This window comes from Nicotiana tomentosiformis, chromosome 11, assembly GCF_000390325.3.
Source record: "Nicotiana tomentosiformis chromosome 11, ASM39032v3, whole genome shotgun sequence".
Classification (NCBI taxonomy): domain Eukaryota; kingdom Viridiplantae; phylum Streptophyta; class Magnoliopsida; order Solanales; family Solanaceae; genus Nicotiana; species Nicotiana tomentosiformis.
Genome location: NC_090822.1, coordinates 77,727,473 through 77,750,846, shown reverse-complemented (window position 1 = coordinate 77,750,846; position 23,374 = coordinate 77,727,473). Strand labels below are relative to the sequence as shown.

Genomic DNA, 23,374 nt, shown 5'->3' with positions numbered 1-23,374 from the left:
ATTTAGGACTGTCACTCTTTCTTCTTACTCTAGATCGTGTGGTAGATCTCAATTGTAAAAATTCAAACTCCTAAATTCTATTTTATTTATAATACAACGATATATATATCCAAAAAGATAGTTGTTAAGAGATTGAATATGGTTGTGGAAGAGTTGAGTCAGAGGAACTCGATTTTGCATCATGCTTATGATGAGTAAATGTGAGGTCTTCAGCAGATCATGTGTGTACTAAAACGTGTAATCTTCTTGATAAGGAGCGCTAAAGCATGAATATCTATCCACCCATATGGTAAAAAGCAATAAGAGAATCAGAAGGTATATACAATTTTCAACAAGTAAAAGAAGCTAGGTGAAGATGGGTACGTGGTACCCAGTTAGTGAGGATTATCAGTTTTTACAATTCAGGCAGAGAAACATAAGTATTCAGAGTTACTTTCAACAATAACAGAGATCTATACAATTGGCCAAACCCATCTCAGTTATGCCCTATAGGAGGTGACATATAAAGTGTAAGAGAAGAATGGGATAGGAAGATCCCGCTGGGGTTAGAGTAACCCAAAATGGTGGATGGATTGTTATCATTAGCTAACATTTCTGAAGGATAGTGCAAACATGGTAATAGATCCCCTTGTGAGACACCCAGATGGTGCACTCTAGAATAGTATAATTAGATATGAATACTAGAATGTTAAGAAAATCCAGAAGATTGGCATTGGAATCTTAGAAGGGATAAATATTTTCCTTTGTATGGCTCCCGTCCCTAGTAAAGAGAGAATGTTAGGCTATCCGAAGAGCCAGTGAAGTGAATTAAGGGGCGTTAAAAGCGAAAGAATATTTTGTTGAAGTATTTAGAACAAGGCGATAGATAGAAATATTAGCAAGAAAATTAAAAGAAAGTAAATGAAGCTATATGAGTAAGATGTGATAATGGGTAATAACGGTAAATCAAAATATGATAGAATGACAGAGTCTCTAGTCAATTGAAGGAAAAGACAAGAGGTGACTGGCTTTGAGACAATAAAATTGTATAAGCCATAAAGTCATACCCTCATATCGCAAAATGTGTTGGTGACTTGAACGTGATTACCAGAAGGCTAAGTTAGACCTCCCTATAGTAACAGAAATTAGTATGGTCTAGTAAACAAAATAAAACCGAACATGAATTAGGGACCTGAGGATTTGATAATAGTCAGCATCGTGAGAATTTTAGAGATAGCATTTCGGCAATAATAAAATGGACAACAAAGGAATAATCTTTAAAGTTCATTCAGGAAGACGCTTCCCAAAAACAAGCACTGTGAGCAGAGTTAAGCTTAAAGGACTAAGTGTGCCAATTACACTAGGTGTTACCCTTGTGCATAAGGAATTCAGTTATCCTTGGTACAGAAGGGTTACCACAAGGAGAGTAAGATGTCAGTGAAGATGTGGAAAAAAATGCCAAAGATGAAGAGGTACCTATGGAATAGTAAAGGAAAAATGCGGTAAAAAGACGAAAGGAACGAGATTGCATTTATTCAGATCTTACGGATATGCTTCGATTTCATAACATTATGCAAACACGTCAATGGGGAGAGGTAGTAAGAGTTCCCACACAGGATGTTATTGATAAATAAGTGTGAATGGACACTTGATACATCAGAAGCCAATGCGAGAGGTAAGTTAAGACAAAAGACATATCCCAAGGGAGATTACGCTGAATATAGATATGAGAATAGACCAACGAGTAGTTAGTAGTTGATTCAGGTAGAGTCTAGTTATGGCTAGACAAGAGGATACAGACAAATTAACAGATTGTGCAAGATAAACGTAGTGAAACCCAACATAGGGAATTCAGTCTCGCAGATATGATGACATCGTGATCCTTGAGAAATATTCAGATTGGAGTTGGGGAGAAATATTCAGATAGGTATCGTATAAGTGTTACAGAAATAAAAGAAAGTACCACTGGGGAGACAGTCAAAAACTTCAGTTTAGAAGCAACCCTACGGGCACAAGAGTGCGGAGGTAAATAACTAGGGATAATTATAGGCGAGCAAGAGCATCAAAAATTCCGTAAGGTATATGATGTAATAAGCTCGCAGCTTTACGAGAGTCAGAGGGTCTCCCCTAAGTATTACAACGAAAGACTAGCTGAGGAAATAAGGAAAAAGACTTCAACCTAAGCATAGTAAATTAAAGAATAAATGGTCTTGTAACAACAGTCTCACAACAATATTGTATACATTCCATAAGAAAGTGGCACCTATCTTGGCTAATGAACGGGAAGTAAAAATCAAAAGTGATATTTAAGATCATATGGGTTACAAAAAATTCCAGTATTTGTGGGCACTAAGATAAGCCAAGCATTCATACAGCAAGTGGCAGAACAACCAGAAAAAGTAATTTCTTACATTTAAAGACAACGAGAAGGCACGAAAGTAAATCTATAGTGCTAGCAAGTTACAGGAAGGTTGTGAGTAGAATTAATAGATAGGTGTAGGTCGCAAGCTAAAGTATGGCAGAGTGACAAGGTTTAAGTAGATATGAGTAAGGATAAGAAAAACCCTCATTCAAGGACGAATGATCTTAAGTAGGGGAGGATGTAAGGCCCCATAAAATTTCACCTAGAACCCGGGGCTTCATGGTGCCGAGGTAGGCTAATGTGTTTGAGTATTGTAAATTTTTTTTGCGGCGAGCGGTATGGACTTTTTGGGTCGTACAGTGCGTCGGGGAGTTGGAGGAAATGTTTTGCAAAACTTGGCATTTCTGTGGTCCACTATGCGACCGCAAAATTGCTTTGCAGACCGCAGATCAACCGCATAATGCAACAGAACTTGAGCCAATTTTTGAAGATCATTATGCACTCCATTATGCGACCACATAACTATTTCAGAGGCCGCACAAGTTGTCGCAGATTCAACATGGAGATTTTCGAAGGGAGATTTTGCGATGTGTTAAGCGATTTTATAACCATTATGCAGGCCGCATAACAGTTGCAGACTCGACCAGACCAATCTAGTTTTGAAGGAGCATTTCGTGGTCCATTGTGCGGACCGCATACATGTTCTACAGTCCACTCTACGACCGTTGAGTTGAGTTCGGAGGGCCCATTTTCTATTTTTATAACCTGACCTTATTTCGACAAATAGACTTAAAGGATCATTTTTGAAGGGAAATTCTGATATTTTAAGAGAGAGGGGAGGAACTAGAGAGAGAAAGAGGACCTCCGACACCTCCTAGTTCAATTCCTTTCTCAAGCCTTGGATAATTGACAAAGAAAGCTTGCAAAATTGTCAACTAGAGAGGTAAGGTTCTAGCCCTAGCCTTCAATTTGGAAATTTGGGTTGGGAATAGGTAATGGAGAAAGTGGTTTTAAGTAAAAGAGTTGGGTAATGATGCATGTATGTGACAATGAAGGTGGTAGGTAGGTTGTGGAGTATGTATGGGTAACCTATTGAAGTGGGGTGAAGGAACATCACCATAGGACCCTATAGTCAAATATGTCCACCGAGTGTTTGATGAAATGCTTAAAATGAGCTGAACCCACGAATATCTTTCTAATTATGGTTCAATTTTGTTATCTCTCTAAATAGATTGAATTTGCTAGGATTTCCGGAACATTGTAATAAATTAAGGAAAGCTCAAGCGAGGTATGTTGGGTAAACTTTTCTCTTAGAATCGAGTCCCACGATGGTTTCATAAGTTTCAAGTACGATGGACCAAGCTTTTATTCCTCATGTTCCGAGTTACTCCTTATAAATTTGACCATTCCGAATAAGCTTGTGTCGAAAGACATATACTAAAGATGTGTGCCAAATTCTCCTATCATATTATGTTCTCCTTCGGGAATGTATTTTAACTAACCAATGTGTCAAAATATTATGACTTCAATCATGTTTCAATTGAAATTTATCATGCCAAATTGTGAAGGAAATCTCAATGTGCTTAAGACTCTTATTTGCTCATATGTATACTTAAAGTCTTTATTAGAAATACCTTGTTGTTGATATTCTATGACGATGCTTGAAATTGAAAGAAGTGAATATGAGATATAAAATCTAGCTATCGTTCCAAAAATGAAAATTACAATTAAGGAAACTAGTGCAAATGAAATAAAGTCGTGTGAAATATTATGAAATGAGCTTAAAATCCTTTATATAATAAATGTTTTGGGAGTATCGTTTAGTCACCGAGGAAGGGTAGGTTGAAATAGCCAAACCCCGAAACTACACATGCCGATGTAGGATAGGTTGAGGGGGTAAAATCCTCATATTGATGTGATGAGAATATTTCTCTTAAATGGGAAGAGATTGATGTGTTGAGATTATTCCCCTTAATTGGGATGAGATGATTGCTAGCGGAAAGTGATGTGGACCCACACGACATTGTGATGAGATGACTTAGCCGATCGATTTGAGACTGAACGCCATGCCGCGCACATGGTGGTGTTGTGATTGGATGTCTTTGAGTAAGATGGCTTAGCTGATCGTGCCGTGATTGAACTCTGTGCTAAAAAAACAAATGGTGGTATATCAGTACTAAAGATCTCCCAACCTAAGGCATTGTTATTTACTTAAAATTATTCTTTCTCTTAACTTGACATTGTTATATTGTTTGAGACTCTCATTGATTCCATGTTCTTTCTCATTGTATTGTTACTCGTTCTATTGCGAGGGTATTTAGTCTTACATACTAGTACTATTCCATATGTACGAACTTCCCTTTTTCCAGGGGCGCTGCATCTTTAATGGATGCAGGTGGTTCCACAGCAGGCGACATCGATCAATGATAGCGTTACACCCTTTCCTCAGCTGACTTAGTGAGCCCCATTTCATTTCGAGGTCTTGTATCTTTTGTTTCTTATGTATAGTGTTTTGATGTATAGCCGGGACCTTGTTGCCGACACCATCATGCCACTATTTTGTATCCATTAGAGGCTCCGTAGACATAGTGTGGGTTGTATCTTGGTTTTGAAAAAGTCAAACTAGAAATGTTGTATATGTAACACATGTTCCTCTTCAAACTATGAATGTGTAATGTATTTTTTGATAATTATAAATGTAGTAACTAATGGTAATGAAATTGGTGTTGTTTATGAAATCCTCTCATTCTTCAACGAATGGTGTGCATAATCTCTTTATTCATGGGTAAGGTTGGGTAGAAGGCATCAAGTAGGCTTGCTTGACTGGGTTATCTCGGTTGAGTGCCAGTTGCACTCTCCAAGGTCGAGGTCTGACAAGCTTGGTATCAGAGCCTAAGGTTTTAAAGCGTCTAGGTTACTCGAAGAGATACACATAGGGACTTGCAGACCTCACATGAATGTGTTTGTTCTAGCCAAGAAGATATTAAGGGCAGGATATGTTTGGAGGACTATGGAAACTGACTGCATCAAGTACGTGCAAAAGTGTCACCAGTGTCAGGTACATGCTGACATGATACGGGTACCACCTAATGAGCTCAATATGACGATTTCTCCCTCTCCTTTCGCTGCATGGGGCATGCATGTTATCTGACCAATCGAATCTGTTGCCTCCAACGGACACAAATATATCTTGGTAGCCATTGATTACTTCACAAAATAGGTTGAGGCTGTATCCTACAAAGTCGTGACAAAGAAGGTCGTAGCAGATTTTGTTTGGGACCATATTGTCTGCTGATTCGGGGTGCCCCAGTCAATCATTGGTGACAATGCCTCCAATCTCAACAGTGTCCTGATGAAATCCATGTGTGAACACATTCAAGATGAAACACCGGAATTCTACCGCATGTAGGCCACAGATTAACGGAGCCGTGTAAGCCACCAACAAAAACATTAAGAAGATACTAAGAAAGATGGTAGACAACTACAAAAATGACACAAAAAGCTACCATTCGCTTTGCTTGGATACTGCACCACGGTCTGAACGTCAACTGGGACAACCTCTTATTTATTGGTCTATAGTACTGAAGCTGTTATTCCCACAGAGATGGAAATTCCTTCCCTACGTATCATACAAGAGGCCAATCTTAGTGATGTGGAATGGGTACAAAGCCGATATGATCAGTTAGTTATTACATTGATAATTTCGTAATTATTATTACATTGAGAATCATGTTAATTATATTTATCTGTTTCATTGCTACTTGCATCTCATACAAGTCTGCTTTTATTGTACTTAAATTTATTGGACCACTAGTAAGTGTCGATGTCGATCCCTCGTCACTATTTCTTCAAGGTTAGACTAGATACTTATTGGGTACACATTAATTTACATACTCATACTACACTTCTGCACTAATTGTACAAGTACTAAGATAGGTACATTCGGTGGTCATCTTGCCAGCTTTGTTGAGGAGACTTTGTTGTGAGCTGCATTCCATGTTATGATCTGCAGCACTTGTGACACCGGATTATGGGGATTTTGGCTATTATTTTCGTTGTATTCCTGTTATGATATTCGGATTTATGTTTCGACTACTTCGAACATTTAAGTGTCAGTATTCTACTTTGAAAATAAAATGATTCTGCTTATTCATTTTATTATTTGTTTTAAAATATGTTATGAACTATCGATCGGCGTGTTAGTTTATTTGTTGGCTTGCCTAACGACAACATTGGACGACATCACTTAGGCGGTAATAGGGTCGTGATAGTTAGTAATAACCAAAGTAAATATGAATTGGCCATTCTTCCAACTATAATTCCAGACATATGCTTACAGGTTCATCACATAAATACATAGTAAAATTAAAAAAAATAAAATCTTCTTTAAATAAAAGCCTATTAAACGTTCTCCCTCCCAGAGAACATAGAATTTATTGAATACCTACTGCAAGAGCAATTGTTTTTCTTTTTCAATTAAGTCTTCAAAATCAGGGAAAGTTGCCTTATTAAAAAGCAAAAGTACTCGTCTTGCCAACTCCAACGTAGATCACAAGTATGTTAAATGGAACCAAAATAATTGATAGAACAAATATGCATCACTGACCTTTTTGGAATTTTGTTCACATACCGTATCTTTGTTCTCATTGTATTCTGCTCACTACCATTAGCAGCTGCGAAATTGACACAAAATAGTGATGAGCACATGTTTGTGCAATATCAATTAACAAAATAGCCAAAGGCTAAAGAATTCTAAGAAATCCCCATGTAAATTCATTTTTTTCTTCTAATGGGCCAACGGTGATGGAGAATGAAGGAGAAGATGACAAATATCAACAAATAAATTGGAAGAGCTAGATGAAAAATCCCCAAACCAGGAAGCTTACATGTTAGTAACAAAATACAGTATAACCAAAATTTGAAAGACATAACCATAAGTGAAACAAAAATGAAAAATTATAAGAAGAAAACCAATAGTCAGACCAGAAACAGTAGGAAATGAAAGAAATCCCTAAGAAACAAGTATAGAGAAGATATACGATTTAAGTGAGAGAGAAAAAAACCCTTACAATGATAAAGAGACGAAGAAGGAGAACTAAAAATAAAAGTAAAGTGGAAGAAGATGTCCCAAATAGGTAAATACATGTAACCCAAAAAAGAGAAAAAGTGAAGGACTGCATTTTGAGTGTACACGTGGGAAAAACAATTTCATTCACTAATAATGTGTGACGACCCGACCGATCGTTTTGAGCTTTAGCATTCTGTTGGTGGTTTAAGGTTTTGAGTAGCTTCATATTATGTATTTTGACTTGCGTGTATGGACGGTTTCGATTTTTGGTCGATTTCAGATTGATTTGAAAGAATGATCCTTATTTTAGAAGTTTAAGTGGTAAGAGTTGACCGGAGTTTGACATTTGTGTGAACAACTCCAGAATGATGTTTTGATAATTCTAATAGTTTCGTATGGTGGTTTTGGTTCTTGGGCGTGTGTCTGGATTTAGATTTGAAAGTCCGTAAGTTGATTTGATGGTTTTTGGCAAAATTTGAAAAGTTGAAGGTTTGGAAGGTTGAGATGTTTGATCGGGAGTTGACTTTCCAGACATCAAGCTCGAATTGTGATTTCGGTAGATGGTATAGGCCCGTTGTGTCATTTGGGACTTGCATATAAAATTTGAGGTCATTCCGAGTTGAATTGATATGATTCAGCGTGAGTGTTGGAAGTTGAAAGTTCATTAGTTCATTAGGCTTGAATTAAAGTACGATTCGTAGATTTCATATTTTTTGGTGTGAAATGAGGCCCGAACAGGTCTACATTATGTTATGAGAGTGATTGGTATGATTAGACGGGGTCCCGAGGGCCTCAGATGTGTTTAGGATGGGCTACGGGCCATTTCTCCTTGTTTTGGGTTTGCTATCAGCTGATATCTGGTGTTCATCATCGCGATCGCGACTAAGGAGTTGCGTTCGCATAGAGAGATTTTGGCAACAGTCATTTTGTTCATCGCGGTCACGATGATGCGACCGCGTACACGAAGCTTGGAAGACTTTTGCTTTCGCATTCGCATGCTATGTTCCGCGATCGTGTATAAGGATAGCTCGAAGGGGCATCAGGAGATTTGTTATATGCGTTTGCGTGAGAGACACCGAATTCACATAGGTTGCTGAAGATTGTGAATCGTGTTCGCGACTGGATTATCGCGTTCGTGAAGAATGTTTTGGGCAGCTGGGTGAGTATTGTGTTCGCGATCGCAAAGGTAATTCCGCGATGGCGATGAGTAATACATTGGCCGAATTATATTTACTCTATTTTGAAAGCTTTTGTTATTTCATCACTTTTTGAGTTAGAGAGATCGGATTTGGGTGATTTTGGAGGAGATTTTCATGTTTTGGATTGGGATAAGTATTCTTGACTCAGATTTGGTTATATTTCCTTATTCCATCCTTATTTTTATCAATTAATTAGTGATTTAAATTGGAGAAATGGGAGATTTTAGTAAAAACTCTCTAAAACATACAATGATGATTTGAAGGAGGATTTGAGGTTGGAATTGGATGATTTGTGGTATGGTTGGACTCGTATCGGAATGGGTATTCGGATTTTGTTGGTTTTGTCGAATTCGAGGTGCGAGCCCGGGGTTGACTTTTTGGTTTTTATTAAAGATCGAAGATTTATTATCTGAAATTATTTTCTATGGCTTTTATTTATGATATTAAGTTATTTTGGTTAGATTCGAGCCATCCGAAGGTTGTTTCACACGGAAAGGGCTGTTTAGAGTATTGGTTTAGCTTCTTTGAGGTAAGTATATTGCCTAACTTTGTGTGGGGGAAACTACCCCCTAGGAATTTGGTTGATTGTATTTATTTGAGTTATGTGAAAGACGTGTATGTGAGATGACTAGTGCGTACTCAAGCTTATATATGGTATTTGATCGGTTAGACTAGCTTTTTTCATGCATTAATTGAAATTGTCATATCATGTTATATCCTCCATGTTATGTTTACTCATACATGTTTTATTTTGAAGTTGTTAGCACATGTTCTATCATTTATTTGTCAAGTTTACTCTTATTGGCTTATTTAAAGTTGTTGCCTCTTTTATTGTCGAATGATTCTTATTTGAAGTTGCTATCACATGATATCCCTTTGTTGTCGAGTTATCCACATGCATTTAGATTATTTCATGCCATATCTTTCATTGTTAGCTTACATTATACACTAGAATTTGAAGTTGTCATTTCATGGAAATACCTTATGTATTGAGTTTATTCTTAAGCAATTAATTGAATTTGAAGTTATTGATAGCCATTAACATGTTCTAGTTGAAGTTGTTAAATGGAGTATATTTCATTATTGAGTTATTTTTCCCATTTCATTTTGTTGTTATTGAGATTCTTGTACACCTCATGGTTGAGTTGTGGGCTATGTGTTGTGGTGATATTGGTATTGTTGATTTGGAAAGGTGTGTTTTATGGGCACTTGAGGTATGAGTTGATATGTCGTGTTGTTGTGATGATAGGGCATGTGAATTTTTTGTGTGGTTTGATTGTTGCTATGAGGAGTATAAGGGTGGCATCTCACTATTATTGATTGTGCGGAGTGATACAGGCGGCTAATGATATATTGTCAGGACCGAGTGCTACGGGTGGCTATTGATATATTGCTAGGGTGGTATGATACGGTGGATATTGATATACTTCCTGGACGGAGTGATATGGGTGCCTATTGTGTTAGTGTCTGGGCAAAGTGATACGGGTGGCTATTATGTTAAGTGTCTGGGCGGAGCGATACGAGTGGCTATTATGATATTATCAATATGGAGATATAAGGGTGGCTATGTAAGGGATGATATGTGACATCCTGGGGACATAATGTTGATGATATTCGTGTGATGGTGTGATTTTCCTTGTGTATTTCATGCAACTTACGTGACTTGTTGTGTTGTTTCTAATGAGCTACTCGGTCTTTGATATTACTTGTTGACTTGGACTGTAATAGTACATATGCAGAAGCATACACTCTAGCATGCTGTTTACACTAGTTCAAGAATATGAAACTTGACATTATTGATCATGCACATGTATTCTTGTATTTGTTTTCTTACATTGTGATATTAAACCCGTGATTATGATATTGAGCATGTGACCACGCCGGACAAATTGTGATAGTGAGTCTGTGACCATGTCTGGTGGATTGAGGTACTGAACATAAGTTATCCATATTGAACGTGAGTAATCCTACGGTTGTGATTGATAATGTGGACACAAGGTACCATGTGTATATGATTTGTGATTTGGGACTCGTGACTTGTGGTTTCGAGGAGTGGTATCTCGGAGTAATTCATTGTGAAACTTGTGTTTGAGCAACTTGATTATTTGGTTCTCATTTTTTTTTATCTTATTTGGTTTCACTGGTACTTTAGCAGTGTTCTGATTACTTTACTTGTTTTATCATTTGTTTATCCTTGTTGCCATTTACTCTTATCTTGCTTCCGTTATTAGCTTTATACTTACATACTATACATGTTATTGTGTCTAGTAGGTGTCTTGACTTGTACCTCGTCACTACTCCATCGAGGTTAGTCTTGATACGTACTAGGTACCGACCATGGTGTACTCATACTACACTTCTACACATTTTTGTGCAGATCCAAGTATTGGATATAACAGACTCATGCAGAGTTAGCTTCTTGATCGCGATGATTCAAGGTAGAGTTGCTTGATTGCTAGATTCCCTCATAGTCCTTTACTTACATTACTATTGTCAATCTCTATCTGAGAAGTATTGTATTTTCAATTATGTTATGTATTCAATAAAGTTTGTGACTCTGTACTACCTAATCTTAGGGATTTGTAGTGATTATCGTCGTGTTGGCATGTATCACCTTTAAACTTCTCATTTATATAATTTATGTTCATAATATCATGTTTAACTTATTTAGTTGTTGTACGTAATCTTAGAGACTAGGTGCCATCACGATGCCTAAGGTGGGATTTTGGGTCATAACAAGTTGGTATTAGAGTTATAGGTTCATAGGTTCTACGAGTCACGAGTAAGTTTAGTAGAGTTTTGTAGATCGGTATGGAGACGCTTGTTCTTATCTTTGAGAGGCTACAAAACTATTAGGAAAATTCCACTTCCTTCATTCCGATCGTGTTGATTTATTGATTTTGGAGTTTGAGACTTTGTATTTCTATTCTTTCATAGATGGTGAGGACACGCACTACCGGATCAGCTGAGCAGACACCCACACCCCCTGCTAGAGCTGTGAGATGTCAGGGCTGAGGTAGAAGCAGAGGAGGGGCATGTGTCGCTGCTAGAGCACCAGATAGAGTAGCATCTAAGGAGCCACCAACATCTTCGGTTGGGGAACAGGCACCGAAGGCGCCTGTTGCTAACCCAGAACTTCAGGAGACTTTATCGCAGTTCTTGAGCATGTTTGGTACATTGGCTCAGGCGGGATTGAACCTAGTTGTACCAGCTACTTCACAGATTTGGGGAGGATCTCAGACTCCCGCTGTCTGTACTCTAGAGCAACATGCTCATGTTGGTCATACTCTGGGTGTGGTGCCAGTACAACCCGTTATTGCGGTTCAGCCTGGGGTCAGGCCAGAGGTATCTGAGGAGGAGCAACTAAGACTTGAGAGGTTCAAGAAGTATCACCCTCCTACTTACAGTGGTGGAGTGACTGAGGACGCACAGGGTTTCCTAGACAAGTACCATTGTATTCTACGTACTATGGGTATTGTGGGGATGAGCGGAGTTTCTTTTACTACAGTTCAGCTATCAGGAGCAGCGCATAGGTGGTGGCGGGCTTACAAGGAGGGTAGGCCAGCTTCTACAGCCCCACTCACTTGGGCTCAATTTTCAGAGATGTTCTCGAGGGAGTTAGTTCTCTAGAATATCCGGGATGCGTGGCACACAAAGTTTGAGCAGTTGCGTCGAGGCACTATGACGGTGTCAGAGTATGCCATCAGGTTCAGTGAGTTATCCCGTCATGCACCTATTTTGGTTTCTATCGTTAGAGAGATAGTCCACAGATTTATCGAGGGGCTCCGTTATGGTCTTAGTTTGAGCATGGCTCGGGAGTTGGAGACTGATACTCCATTTTAGCAGGTTGTGGAGATTTCCAGGAAGTTAGAGTGTATTCAGGCTGATGAGAGGGAGGATAAGAAGGCTAAGAGGTATCGAGATTTTGGAGGATTTAGTGGATTGTACTCTTCAGCTCTGACGTATTATGGCAAAGGCTCAGTCAGTCGGCCAGTCCAGTCTGCACTTTAGACTACTCGTAGTGCTCCAGCTAGTTATGGACCTCAGGGTACTCAAATGGGGAAGTCATCTTTTAGTGCACCTCCTGCACGGGGTTCCTACAACGGTCATTCTAGTTATCCGGCACAGGCTCATCACTAGCAGCCACGCCCACAGAGGGATTGTTATGAGTATGGCGATACTAGGCGCATCATGAGGGATTGTCCCAGACTCGAGAGAGATGCATTTCATCAGGGCACTCAGGCTATGGGCTCCATTACAGTTTCTACTCTAGATGCAAATCCAACTAGAAGTGATAGACAAGCGGGTAGAGGGCGTCCTAGAGGGGGAGGCCCTACCCGTTTATATGTTTTCCCTGGTAGGGCTGAGGCTGCTGCACTAGATGATGGCACTATATGTATGGTTTCAGTTTTTCATAGAGGAGCATCGTCTTACTTTAATCTTGCTTCATATATTAATCGGTATGAGTCCTCCTATTTTGCTTCATATATGGATGTATTTCGTTATTCGTGTACCCTATTTATGTGTTTGCACCCGTTGAGAGATTTTAGAGTGGTAGTTATTTCTATCATTTTGGATTGCTCACTATTGAGAGCTATGAGACTAGGATGAACCCTCTGTTACTTAATACAGAGTTGAGAATGGATCCTTGTGTTTTCATGTGGGTTGATATGTTGGACCGGGCTACGTGCCGCAATGGGGTTATATTATGTGATGACCAGACCGATTGTTTTGTGTAATTGCAGCTCGTTACCCCTTTCTATGCTTCATACATGTGTGTTTATAACTTTATGACTTGCGGGGTTGGTTAGTTTCGTTCCGGGAAGCTTTCGGGTTGATTCGAACTCTTTGAGTCTTGACTTAGAAGCTTAAATTAGAAATGTTGACCAAATATTTAATTTTGTGAAACGACACCATAACGATGTTTTGATAGCTCTGATAGCTTTGTATTGTGATTTTGGACTTGGGTGTATGCCAAAAATTTATTTCGGAAGCCCGTAGGTTGATTTGTGTTATTTTGCCAAAATTTGGCAATTGGAAGTTGAAAAGTTTAACCGTAGGGTGACTTTTTGCTATCGAACTCAGAATTTGATTTTGGGACTTGGAATAGGTCCGTTATGCTATTTAGAATTTGTTTGCAAAGTTTTGTATCATTTGGAGTTGATTTGATAGGATTCAAACGTTTACTTGTAATTCTAGAGATTCTTGAACATAACTTTAAAACTCATGTGTTTTGAGTTCAATTCATAGTTTTTGATGTTATTTTTGTTTGTTGATCACGCAAACGAGTTCGTATGATATTTTTAGACTTAAGTAGATGTTTGGGTTGGAGCCCCGAGGGCTCAGATGAGTTTCAGACTTATATCGGAGTGTCTTAGACTGAATTGCAGAATCTGGTGTGGTGATGCTTCAGGTATCGCATTTGCGAACACCGGGTTTGTAATTGAGAGCTTAGCAGGGGGGCCTCAGGTATCGCAATTGGGATACCTGGCTCGCAATTTCTAAGTGGCTTAGGATTATGGGTAGTTCGTATTTGCGACTAATTGTCGCTTTTGCGAGGGGAACAGGGTTTGCAATTGCGAACCCCTCCTCACATTTATGAGAAGTTCCCTAGGCCTGTCAGTGCATCAATTGTGAGATTTTCTTTGCAATTGAGAGGGTTCACAATTGCGAACTCATGTTGCAATTCCAATAACTGCAACTGAACATAAGGGCTGGAAGTCGAGATTTCATCTCACATTCTCTTATTTTAGAACCCTAGACTCAGTAGGAGGTAATTTAGAGAGGGCATTTTCATATTCAAACTTTGGGTAAATGATTCTTATATATTTCCAATCATATTCCATCGATATATATTAGATTTTAACATCAAATCAAAGTGAAAATGTTTGAAACTTTGTCAAGTTTTTGAAAAATAAGAATTTGGGTTTTGAGAGTCGATTTGGACTCGGATTTGGAAACTAATCACATATATGAACTTGTGGGGTCATGGGTAGTCATAATCTACCATTGGACCCGAATGTTTGACTGGGCGACCCCCAAGTTGACTTTTGTTGACTTCTTAGAAAAGTGTGAAGATCATAGCTTTATCTATTGTAATTGAATTTTCCTTGCATTGTTTGATGATATTAAGTCGATTTTTTGTTAGATTTGAGAAGTGTAGAGGCAAATGTTAGAGGAAAAACTATTTTTGAGTGTTGAATTGGCCTTGTTGAGGTAAGTATCTTGCCTAATTACGTGCGGGGGAACTACCTCTTAGGATTTGTGGTTGATTGTGTCTTTTGTGCTATGTGAAAACCATGTACGCGTGGTGACGAGTGGATACACGGGTTGTATGTTGTATTTGACCAGTTTAGGCTACTTAGACTCTTTCCATGCTTTAATTGAAATATCATATCATGTTCTAAATTCTCATAGTCAATCTATTCTTACTTGTGTTAGTCTATCCTTGAATGCCTTAAATGACTTGTTTAACACTTGTTCTGCATTCTACTTGATAAATTGTTCTCATGCTTTAGTTGAACTTGTTGCCCCTTTTTATTGTTACATGTTATCTCTATCATTTTTTATTATCATCATTTGTAGTCATTGTACATGTTATCTCTTCCATCCTAGTTTATCATTATTTTATGTCATTGTTACAAGTTATCTCTTTCATTGCTATTATTCTTATTTGAAATCATATTAAATCTCCCATTTTGAGTTATTTGTATTTAGTTCGTGGTTACACATTATCTTTCTCATGATTGAGTTATTAGTGTTGACGTTATGAAAGTTGTATCACATTGAGGTGAAGTTGTTAATTGTTGAGATATCTTTCTTGTGACGAGTTTTACATTCATTGTAATTGTTGATATTTTTGTACACGTTGTGGTGGAGCCATGGGCTATTGTTGTGGAAATATTGATATTGCTGATTGTTAGTAAGTTGTGATATATGGGCACTTGTGGTGCGAGTTGTTATTGTAACATGATATTGACACGCATGCGGCGGTATAAGGTGGGACTTATGTGCGTGTTGCTTGTAAGGCAATTACGTGAATCCACGCGGTGTCATAAGGTTGGCTAAAGCACGTGTAGCTATTTTGGAAATACAATTTTCAAAACTATTTAAATGTAAGGCTCACACGGGGGTATAAGGAAAGATTGTGATTGAAATTGAGAAATGTGAATACGAGGCGGTACCTCGGTTGTGATTCTTATTGTACGCGAGGTGGTACCTCGTTGTGATTCTTATTGTACGCGAGGTGGCACCTCGTTTTGATTCTTGTTGTTTAATCTTGCTGCAAAGAGTTATTGGGTGAGAATACCTCTTGTTGTTTTGATCTTTCTTGTTCTATCAGTTGTTATCTGTATATGACCAATGTGGTTCTTCTCAGTTGTTTCATTTATGTTATTTCTATGCTTACAACCCTTTCATTCGCCTGTGTTATCGACTTGTTCCATGTTACATATTTCTCTGATTTCCACTAGTTCTTGTTATTCCTTTTTTATTCTGTATATTATATCCTAGTTGGTGTATTGACCTGTCCTCGTTACTACTCTACCGAGGTTAAGCTTGATATTTATTGAGTACCGTTATGGTGTACTCATACTATGCTTCAACACATCATTTTATGCAGATCTAGGTACGTTTGCTTGTGCCGGACGTTAGTGAGCGACTGTTAGCTGCTTTATGGAGACTACAAGGTATGCCTGCTCAGCGTCCACGGGCCTAGGAGTCACCTTCATTTATATTTACTTCTTGTTGTATCTTCATTAATGTAGTAGACATTTTAGCTTACTCTGTAGAGCTTATGACTCAGTTCCACTAGTTTTGGGAAAGTATTTGTTGAGATTCTATTTGGGGAGATTTTATTAGTTTATTAGACTTATTTTAGAATTTCTGTTCATTATTTCTTTCAATATATTATTGAATTTTAGGCTTACCTAGTCGTAGAGACTAGGTGTCATCACGACATCCTATGGAGGAAAATTGGGGTCGTGACAAGTTGGTATCAAAGCTCTAGGTTCATAGGTGTTACGAGTCATAAGCAAGTTTAGTAGTGTCCTTGCAGATCTGTACAGAAACATTTGTATTTATTTTCGAGAGGCTACGAAACTGTTAGGAAAACTTCACTTCTTTGATTCCTTATCACGCGAATTGATCGTTTTCGAAAACTGAATCTTTGACTTTCTATTCTCTCACAGATGTTGAGGACACGCACTCCTGGATCCGACGATCTGACACTCACACCCCCTGCTATAGCCGCGAGAGACCAGGGCTAAGGCAAAGGCCGAGGAGGGGTACATGGTGCAACCAGAGCACCTGGCTGAGCTGCGACAGATGGGCCATTAGTAGCTCCAGCTGTGAGGCAGACACCCGAGGCCCCTGTTTCTACCTCTGCACGTCAGGAGACCCTCGCACAACTCTTGAGCATGTTTGGTACTCTAGCTCAGGTGGGGTTGATTCCACTTGCACCAGCCATATCTCAGGCCGGGGGAGGAACTCAAACTCCTGCAGCCCGTACTCCAGAGCAGCGGGTCGATTTTGATCAGGTTCCAGAGGTTATTCTAGTACATCTTGTTGTTCCAATTCAGCCCACAGTTAGGGCGACAGTATCTGAGGAGGAGGAGCTTAAACTTGAGAGGTTCAAGAAGTATCACCCTCATAATTTCAGTAGTTTGTCTTCAGAGGATGCACATTGTTCTAGAGGAATGCCGCTATATTCTCCCAATCATGGGTATTGTGGAGACGAGTGGGGTTGCCTTTACTATATTCCAGCTGTCGAGAGCAGCGTATCAGTGGTGTCGAATCTACGAGGAGGGTAGCCCAGCCGATGCATCTTCACTCACATGGACTCGGTTTTCAGAGTTGATCTTAAAAGAGTTTGTTCCTTATACCCTTAAGGATGCATGGTGCACGAAGTTTGAGCAGTTGCGCTAGGTTACTATGACAGTGTTAGAGTATGTTGTCTGATTTAGTGATTTGTCCAGACATGCACCTGCTTTGGTCTCTACAGTCAGAGAGCGAGTTCGTCGATTTATCGAGGGGCTCAACTATGGAATTAGATTCAGCATGGCTCGAGCGTTTGATATAGATACCCCATATCAACATGTGCTAGAGATTGCACTGAGGTTTGATGGTATGCGGGATCGTGAGAGAGAGGACAGGGAGGCCAAGAGGAGGTACTGGAGGATTTAATAGTGGTCATGTTGCAATTACAGTACATCATGGTAAAGGCTATGTGATCCATCTAGTTCACTCAGCGCTTCCAGTTTCTAGCGGTGCTCCAGTTATTCCGAGGTCTCAGTTTGCACACTATACTCAACGACTTTCTAGTGCACCTCCTGCACGGGGTGCCTTCAACGATCAGTCCAGTCGGCCAGGCCCGAGCTAGTCCCAGCAGCCACGCCCGCGAGAGCTTGATTTGAGTGTGGCGATACCCGTCATATGGTTAGAGACTTCCCTAGACTCAGAAGGGGTGCACCTCCACAGACTACTCAGGCTCCACGGATTCAGTCAGGTCCACAGACTTCTCAGGCCATGGTTGCTGCCCTAGTTTCCGCTCCACCTTCACAGCCATCTAGAGGTCTATCTATAGAGGGAGTCTAGGCCATATTCTATGCTTTTTTGGGTAGGACGGAGGCAGTCGCATCAGACATAGTTATTACAGGTATGGTTTCGGTTTGCCATAGAGATGCATCAGTCTTATTTGATCTGGAATCCACTTATTCCTATGTGTCATATTACTTTGCTCCGTATTTGGATGTATCTCGTAATTCTTTGAGTTATCCTGTTTATATGTCCACACCTGTGAGAGATTCTATTATTGTTGACCGTGTGTATCAATCGTGTTTAGTTGTTATTGGTGGTTTTGAGACCAGAGTTGATCTATTGTTGCTTAGTATGGTGGACTTTGATGTTATATTAAGTATATCATGGACTGGTTGTTGCCCTATCATGCTATTCTGGATTGTCACGCAATATAATATTTTAGGCCTTTAATCACAAATGAAAAGTGTGGCCTAAACTATCAAAAGGCGTGGTATTTGATCAAAGGTAACACTTTTCGACTTTAAGCAACACTTTTTAGTGGTGACCTAAACTAGCGTAACCTTTTCCCTAAAACCATGCTTTTCAAGTGTTGCTTTAGAAGCCACACTTCAAAAGTGTGGCTTATAACATACAAATGCCACGCTTGCACATACCCCTCTATAGTAACGCTTTCAAGTGCTACAACTAACACTTCCAAAGTGTGGCCTTTGGTACCTTATAAGCCACACTTTTTATGCGTGGCTTTTGCAGCAAATCGTGTAATATATTCCTTTCTTGTAAAATGTTTAATATATCCAACAATCTCACATTTTTGGAGATCATTGCTACAATATGAAGAGCTTAAGCACTACATCAACTAAAAAATAACCAAACGAAATTCAAATGCTCACACTTGCTATGATTTATGAACTTCCGGAAAAATATATATTATGTACTACATTAACTATGAAGGCATCTCAAAATACTATATTATAAAATGCAGGGTGATGCAGAAACCAAGTAAGTCCCATGTGCATAATATACAGTAATAACATTGATCTTAAGATATCAAATAATTCATGCTTAGTCCCATATAGGTACTCGCCTACTGCTCAGACATGCTTCTACAATTATCAGTGTGGTGTTATTTGTGTTCCTCTATTTTTCTCTTTGTCTAGTCGCCTGCTGAATGACATGCTAAAAAACAGTACTCCTTAACCACAAGTATCTGTTCACCCTTTCTAATTCAAACATAAATCTAATTCTTTCCAAACGACATATAATTTATACTGGTACAGGTGATGTGGAATTATGACATACACCAAAGTTACGATTCTGACTTTAGTAATCCATTGGACAAGATGTTTCATTCCTCTAATTCTTTAAAGCATTACATGCCAAGAAAACACCAAAAAGAAAAAAGGAAATCATGAGTCTAACTGATCAAGAAAATTTATGTCTGGTTTTGCGTTAATATCTTCAGAAACTGTATATAAAGGATTAACTTTCCGATAAGAATGTTAACATCCACCTTCTGTTATCACCATCTACAGTGGCATCCTAAATCTACTTTAGATTTTTCATACTTGCAGGGTCACGAAGTCCCGGACACCAAAGCAACGTCTTGGAACCTTGTCAGGACCATGGTTGCCACATGTTTAAATAAAGAAGAAACTTTCTTCTTTGTTTCCATGTCCTTTTTTTTTTTACAAAGATAAGCAATTATCTCGTAGATACTTACCTTTTCTCAAAAGTTTCATCAATTAAAACACTATTGTAATAGGATGAAATAGAGAAAGATGCAGATAGATAGTGAAATCTATATACCTAAGGTTATATCCTTTACAACAAACAAAAACATGATACCCTTTAGACATTGCAACTTGAACAAAATGTGATACGAAAAACACAACAAAGTCACTTCTGCTGCAGTTTATGAGAGTATGCTCACTCAGATTCAAATCCAAAAATAGAAAATCTAAGTTAACTAAATCTTGCATTCCAACAATGCAATATCGACTGGGTCTGGCTAATTTTCTTAAGATTGTTAGCTTTACTTCAGAACAACTTCTTCACCTAAAACTCTTAAAGAAATTAGTACTCTTGGTAGATAAAAAGTGCTTGAGTACTTAAGAATAGGACTATTGAAAATAAATAGAACGTGGCTATTGGAAAATGCTTATATTTCAATTCAATCATTTTATATATCATAAGTATAGAAGTAAAGAAAATTTTACCTGAACCAACTGACTCTTGTTGCCTTGTACGAGATAAGGCGTAGATCCAGATGAAAAATTGAGGTGCGCTGACAGATTATACATCATACTTTTGGTTAGCTTTGATTTGACTAATTTAACTATCGATTTTCTTTTCCAACTTCACAATTTCAGAAGTTCCAAGTGCTAACTAAAAAGATCCAGAACATCTTCACCAGACCTAATACAAAGGAGGAACTTTATCATTTCAGTAGTTTCAACCCGAAGAAAAAACTAAGAATAAAACAACAAAACTAATAAGAAAATGAATGTCAATATTTGCAACCTTCTCCGAATTGTGATTTTGAGCACATAATAACTTGTTACCTACTTTGGAGCCATAGTATCTAAATACACTCTGATTAGCAACAAACATTCTAGTACACCAATATCTTTCACCCAGAGGAAATGACCCAATCTCCTTCTTGCAAGTACTCATAAAAGTAGTTCTCAACCTTTTTTCTCTTTAATCGGCCAATTTACTCTTCTATATCTAACCTAAAACACCTAAAGCTTTGTGGGATCCTCTCCTCATTTTACAATCTAAAACACTACAATATTTTTGATAAAATCAATTCCACTTCCATCTTGAAAGTAACCAATACTACATGAAAGAAGTTTCTCTTTTCATTGTGAACAAAACAATAAGCACTAAGAGGTGGTAACCAACTTCTCCAATTTTTGAAGTTTTCTTCAAATTTCCATGAAGAAGCCCATTATTCAACCTCTTCTCTATCATTGTATTCTTATCCAAACTTGTCTTACAATAAGTTCCATTCCCATGTACAACCTCTACATACACTAAATATTTCTAGAGAATAGTATCTTCTCAAAATTTTCTTAAACCATATTCCAAGCACTCCAAATCAAGATTGCATAGATTTATGTAGAAAAGCTTAGTAGTTTACCATTGAGGTCATCTTAGTGTTTGGCAGAAGTAGCCAGAACAACCCATTTTGTTCTTCTATTACTTTGCAAGAAAAAAACAAAGAAAGTGCGAGGATTAAGATAGAAAATTGTACAAAAGTACTCCCTCCATTCATTTCTATATCTACAACTTTAGTCAAAAAATTATTTCAAAATATTAAGCACATTATAAAATCAAGAAGGGCATTAACTTTTCCTTTTTTAGTTTTATCCTTGCTGTAATAAATGATATTAAAGTTTTCAAAAGTTTCTCATAAGTCGTCACAAAGTTTAAGGAGAGAGGAAAGGTAATTTAGACAAATAATATTTTTAGAAATAGGGCCATTAAATATCTTTCCTTCGGGGTTTGCGAAAGCCTTAAAAGACAAAAAAGGGAATATAGTTTTTAGCTTACAGAAAAGTCTAGACTATTGAGAAACACTCTCCCCTCCCTTTTTATATGAAGTTTTTTTAATAAACACGAAATTTATGAAGAAATTATCTTTTAAAGTTTGTGATCTTAAACGTACATGATACTCATCTCGTATAAAGATTGTTGTTTCCCGTCAATATAGCTGTATTTGTAAATAATAATTCTAATTCTGCAAAATATAAATTTACGTAATAAAACAGTAAATAATTCGAGCCCACTGAATTCACAGTGTTTCCTTAAGGAATTTAATCCCCTCCTAGTACCCAAGGTAATGGATTATTTCCTCCCAGGATAGAACGAATAACACACTGGTGTAGCGGTACTTCAAACCCCAGTGTTTCAGCGAACACAAAGTTCGGTAGCAAATCACACTTACAGTTGCTTTGTTTGAAGTTAAAAACAATGCAGAACGAAGGAGTATATACTCAGAAAATCGTATGGAAATGCTTAGAGGAAGGAGTGCAATGTATAGCCAATTTGTTGAGCGAATTATATGTTGTGTGTTGAGTGTCTTTCTTCAACATCTGCTGCTCATATATATAGCAGAAAAATGTTGAAGAAGACCAAACGTCCACCCTCCATGGTGGAGCAAGCATTACATGTTTGTGGAGCAAGCACTTCATGTTTGTGGAGCAAGCACTTCATGGTGGGAAGACCATTATCCGGCTGCCAAATTATCAATACAGGGATTGGAAAATATCTGTTACAAATACGGATAATCTTACGTTAATATTTACTATTAACAAATAAATTTTGTCCAAAAAATTAATCAATCGATCGATCATTTGACCAAATCCAAATCCAAATCCGAATCCGAATCCGAATCCGAATCCGAATCCGAAGCAGAAGCCGAAGCCGAAGCCGAAGCCGAAGCCGTAGCCGAAGCCGAGCCGAGCGAGCGACGACGACGACGGCGCGAGGCTTGCTTTCTTCTTAACTCTTTAAGAGCTACAAGAAGAGCAATTATATATATACCCACCAAAAATGTCTTCCTCTTCCAATATGGGACAATGTCTCATTGTTAAGAGGGGGAAACTTAAAATTTTACTCAAAATTTCATTTTTCCTCCATTTCCCATTCACCCTCATTTTAAGAATATTCATCTTAAAATAAAACCTCAACAATCCCCCACATGAATGGGGAATGGCTATATCACGGAAGTATGCATGAAAAAACTGTGTGATTTACAAGCAAGGATTAATCGCATCTGGATAAGTAGGTTTCCCTTTGAACTTTCCGTAGTAAACTTATGTCGGATATACTCGGTCAATCGGTAGATTTGATATCTTTGAACCGTCGATCTTTGGTGTATACCTAGACAACCATAAGTCACACAATCAACCCTTAATCGTCTTTGGTTCTCATTGTTGTGTTCGTTTCAGCCATGAACACCGCCTGGTTTCATAAGTGCGTAGAGAACTGGCCTTACAAAGTTCTCCTTGAAGCGGCTCACACTTCACACTTAAATAGGTGATTCCTAAACGTGTCATCCTGTAGATACACTATTTGATATACCCCGTATCAAATTTAGAAATCATTAAAAAGCCTTAATAGTTTATCTTTGGTACTGAACATTGTCTCATCACGAGAATGGACTAAAATTTTATTTGACAATGTTGAACCGTCATTAATGACTTTGTTTGATCTCCTTGAACC

General features: G+C 38.3%; 1 long non-coding RNA gene across 2 annotated transcripts in view; it reads right to left on the bottom strand.

The window, feature by feature from the left end:
* Window positions 1-21,455, bottom strand: part of LOC104096427 (uncharacterized) — a 30,329-nt gene extending 8,874 nt beyond the window's left edge. Inside the window, exons 1-3 of one of the 2 annotated variants that reach the window (XR_011411914.1) lie at window positions 20,666-21,454; window positions 20,362-20,560; window positions 6,948-7,014 (exon numbers count right to left, since the gene is read on the bottom strand). This is a non-coding gene — a long non-coding RNA (uncharacterized lncRNA). Of the gene's footprint in view, window positions 1-6,947; window positions 7,015-20,361 lie in introns of both variants that reach the window. The other variant, XR_011411913.1, reaches the window with a different exon arrangement.
* Between the last annotated feature and the right edge of the window lie 1,919 nt (window positions 21,456-23,374).